This window comes from Megalops cyprinoides, chromosome 3, assembly GCF_013368585.1.
Source record: "Megalops cyprinoides isolate fMegCyp1 chromosome 3, fMegCyp1.pri, whole genome shotgun sequence".
In the NCBI taxonomy this organism is placed as follows: Eukaryota; Metazoa; Chordata; class Actinopteri; order Elopiformes; family Megalopidae; genus Megalops; species Megalops cyprinoides.
In genome coordinates, this window is record NC_050585.1 from 50,242,860 (window position 1) to 50,247,968 (window position 5,109).

Below are 5,109 nucleotides of genomic sequence, written 5' to 3' on the forward strand. Positions count from 1 at the left end.
ATTTTGCCCGTTGTGTCTCAACAATCCCAGGACCGGGAATATGAGCCACACAGCTAACTAGATCACACGAATATCCCAAGAACCTAGCTAGCTCAGCCTTCCCTTTTCCAACCACGGAATGCTCAGATTAAGTGTTTATCTGGAAAAAAAAATCGGACACATAAAAGTTATCCTGTCAGGCAGCTTAACTCATATTCAGTTATTCAAGTATAGTAATTCTGCATGCGTAGTGATATGTGAAATTTTAAAAAGTAAAATTAACATGACACGCATAATGTAAAAAAAAATGCACTAACTACGATGAAGTTGACAGTAGAAACTATCCAACGTTAAACGCAAATTGAGCCTTTCTATATTTGCATCAAAGGCACAAGTCTTTCATTGATAAAGCTGAAGTGCAGTTTACCCAACTGCATTCTGAATGTGCATGCATATAATCTGTATGTTTACTACACAAACCTTTCAGTACACCCTTTAGTTGTTAAAATATGTCTTAAAATTACGACACGCAATCTCTCTTGAGAGAGATGGTCTAAGTAGCAATGACCATATTAGGAATAACCACTATCCAGTTGGGAAACAAAAAATGTACTATTGTCATAGCAGTTTTCTATTTTTTTTTTTTTTTTTACCACCATACCCAGTATAATATAATAAGGCAAATAAAGTTGCAATGAGCATGAACAATGATGGGTGGGTTTCGAGTACAATACATCTCTGTTATATTATAATATAAGCAGGGCAAATTACAGAGAATGTAACTCATCCTCAGACAATTGTGAAGGGGCAAATGCAGACAGACACTGCGTGAAAGGGCCTACGGGCAGATCCAGAGATGGACAGCGAGAGGCAGAGAGAGTGAAAGACAGTGTCACATAGTCTGTTTAAACGTTTCGGAACAGGTACCCTGCAGTTCCTGGCCATAGGCATACTGTGCAAAACCTATAAACATGGTCTCTCTCTAGGTCTCTTCCTTTCTGCCAGTCAGACACAGCACATTAAACTCATTTGTGGTCAAGCTTGAGTGGAAGTAGTTAGAAGCAAATATGCATCATGAAATGAGTGCTTTGGTTTTGATCAGAAAATGTGACTTACGTTTGTGACAGATCCCACAAAGAAAGCAACAGCCCACTCATAATATGGATAGAACCTCTGGGTGTGCATGCAGGACCATGCCCTGATGTATAGGAATGAGACAGCAGTCTTTGTGTGAGGCAGAAGGAGACAAATGCTGCTTCTGGTGTTATACTTACTTTAAATATCTGACTCAATATGCCCTAAATCATAGCTGATCTATCCTGCCATCTGAATAAGGATCATAATTAAATCATCCAAGTGGCGTCCTGGCAAACACACTCGGGTGTCTTTCTCACTTCGTAACCCTGCCCAGCAACTCCTGGCTCGTTGTTGCTCTGTGTCTGAACTGTGAAGACAGGTGAAAATTTGGTCCCAGCCCTGTTGATTGTTACCACAGGAGGTGGCCCTAGGTATCTGATTTTCAGCATAAGGCTCTGAAAGAGAGCAGGCATCAAATACGAGTACAGAGAGATACACCAGTGTGTGTGTGTGTGTGTGTGTGTTTGAACATGAACAAATCTGTTTTATGAGCAAAAGTATGCCTGTGAGTGGTTCAGTGTTTGTAAGCTGGAAAGTGTTCTGGTGTCCTGGATGTCCTGGTAGTGTGTATGGGATAACTTTAAAGCACATGGCTGTGTTGCTTCTGCGTTCTCTCACCAGCTTCCTCACCGTGGGATCATGTTCTGGAGGGAGGGCAGGGAAGGTGATGCCTGAGCTGACATTACAGGGGACCTACACCAGCGGAGAGAACGACCTGCTGGCTTTGGAAGCCAATGTAAGGGGAAATAAGCACAGAGATAAGAAGGAATTCAGAGAAACCAGCGGTAAAAAGCCATTAGCAACTTGAACAGGCTGTATGCAAAAAAAAAAAAGGAACAAAGAGTTTGTGTGAATCCGGTGCAATGGAAGAAAGAGGGATCTTGCGGATGACATGAGGAACAATGGAGGAACATGAGGTGTGCTGGGAGGAGACCGGGGTCTGGGCAGCTGAGAGACGACATTTACAGGCTGTTATTCAATCCATAGTCTAGAACAGTCTCCTTGACTCATCTGTTCCATTTGCAGTCATTAAGCCTTAACACCACTGTTTTGAGGCTACTTTTTAACACTTCCTTGGAGGTGGAATAAGACTGATGATTAGCTAGATCTAATGCAGTTCTAATGGGGCAGTCATATTGCTGAAGGGATGTATAATGTGTGCCTTCAATATCAAATCATGGTTCAGGTCTGTATTTGGGATTAGCCTTCAGAGATCTAAAATATGTTTATTCCTGTATTTGCTACTAGAATTATAGCTGACTAGTTCAATATATGTTCAATGTTCAAGTCAAGTACAGTTTTCGGTGGTCAACAAAATATTTTGTTTTCTCAACCGCTGGCTTATTGGTGGAGTTAAAGTCCCTGGTGTAAATGGTGATCAGAAGGTGGATCTGGTTTTTCTGACCTGGCTGCTTTTTGAATACTTACACGCTCTCTGCTATCCACAAACACAGCCGCCTTCTGATATGACCTGTCTTATCTTCATTTCCTCATCTCTAAATCATTACTCCCCTTCTTTTCTCCTCCGGGATGGAATTAATCACCCACCATTACAAGAACATGCTGTGCTAGTGTCATTAACTTTGACACCTCCTAAAGGCACAACTCTTTATGCAGTAGGTCCCTAATTTCCTTTTTGTTCACACCTAATAAAACAAATATATTACTCAGTTTACTGTGTTTGGCATTGAAATAACCCGCATGACTTTTCCTTGAAACCATTATTTTGTCCACAAACATTGTGTTCCACACATCAACATTGATTCATTTTATAGTATTCTACATGAGACACATAATTTATTCAGCAAAATTTATTCAAACTGATTTGTAAACATTTAATTCCAGATTTGAGTTTATTCTGAAGTCTGTCCGGTTGCCATTCAGGCAAGTCCTCATGTCACTGATAAGTCCAGTCATTCTAATAGGTCCCTGACATTGATTATGTACTGTAAGCCATTTTCAATAACAGGGCGAGTTTAATCCATTGCACATGCAGTATTTATGCCTGGCCGGAAGGCCCACACATCCTCTCTTACTTGTGTTTTTCACAGAGTGAAGTGTGACAGACATGCTGACCACTGCAGGGTTATTTAAAGGATCTGGGCTTCTCCTTGAAGACCTCTGGGTCTCATCTCTGCTCTGCCCATCCCCTTCATCCATGAGGAACTTGGGTGAAGCCTGTTCCTTTTTACAAACACAGATATGAGTACCAGCTCACACACATACACACATATACCACTGCCTGCCTGCGCGCTTACACACACACACACACACACACTCAATGAAAGATTGATGGGGCTTTAAGCTGACAGGCGACATCAACCCAGGGTGATGCTACAGACAGATATGATTATTAATAATGCAGCTTAAACGGAGCAAGCTTGAGATGGATGATGGAGAAAGAGAGGATGGAGAGGGTGGGACAGAGGAAGGACTGATCAGCTGGGAGTGTGTGTCAAAGAGAGAGAGAGAGAGAGAGAGAGAGAGAGTGGGTTTTTTGTGTGCACAAATATCAGTGTGGTATATAAATAGCAGTGAGCCGGGTCATTAGGAGGGTGGTTGTTCATAACAGTTGGTGTTTCCTGTTCCCTCTTTTTCTATTCTCTCCCTCACCCTACCTCCTCCCCTTTCTCTCATTGTCCTCAACTTCTGCTTACATTCTCTGTCCTCTCCCTGTCCTCCCCCACCTCTCTCTCTCTCTCTCTCTCTCTCTCCTGTAATATACATCCCTCTCTGCAACTCATCCACCACCTCTCACTGTCTCAGTTAAAGCCGTCAGTTTTCCTCCTTGTCAGTGTGTGCCTTGACTCTGAATCAATCACCCATTCCCTCAGCTGGATCACTCCCTCTTCCTTTCTTCTCTTCCTTCTGTCCTTCCCTTATACTTTCCACACCATTCCCCCTCTCTTCTCATCACTCCCCCACACACGCTCACCCTCATCCTCCCAACACTCTTCCCTCTCTTTCCTTTGCCTACTTCATGCAAACCGTGCTCATGAAGCAAGAGCTCTTCTTTTGCAAACTCCAGGTTTGATGAGACTGTGAGCTGTAGAGCCGTGGTGTGTTTCCCTGCATAAGCCTTTACAATTGCCCTGTACACTAATATGGCATATGGCATCATCATGGCCCTCTGTGCAAAACATTCACAAATGATCACATATTAATTATACTGCATGATCCTCACTGGTGGTGAACATTATAGCATCGAGTGATTATTGCTTGTTTTTAATTCCATGTCAAGATGGGGATATAATTACCACAGGCTTTGATTATCTTAATTTAATAAAAATACAAAAGCAAACATGGGTAATTATAATTACAATCAAAATGATCTCATTCATAATTATGCTGTTATTACATGGCTGCTTCTGAACAGCACATTGTGAAAATTATTATACTGGCATGGGTAAGCGTGAGTCAAACATAGGTCAAACTCAGGTAAAGCGCCTCAACCAAACTGCTCTCACTGCTGTGATTTGCACCTCTGGAAGACAGACAGTAAAATCACACCAGGAGGCGCTGTTTCTCAGTCCACTGATACACCTTCACAGTGCAAAAGTAGTAAAAATTTTCTGAACCAGATTAAACAGCCATTTTGTTCCCTGGTCTAATATTTCCCCACTTTAATGCCCTCCACTTACCCTCACAACTCACACAACACTCTCAATCCCTCCAGCACGGGATTCATTCCGGATTAAACCACTCTCCGCAGGCACTAAAGAATATTTTCAGGAAATGTGGGAGATTAAATGAAAATAAAAACAACACATTTTTGCTGCTGATCATTTCCCTTTCTCGGAAGATGTCTAATTCAGCCTTCCTCACCACACAAACCACACTCAATTTAAAACATTTTCTGAATTCCTGTTATTGGTTGCAATAAATATAAACACCTCCCCCTCCCTCCTTTTTGACTGTCGCCAGTTAGAAGAGAATGTCTTCAGTCATGTGCCTAGCAATGTGTGTGTGTGTGTGTGTGTGTGTGTGTGTGTG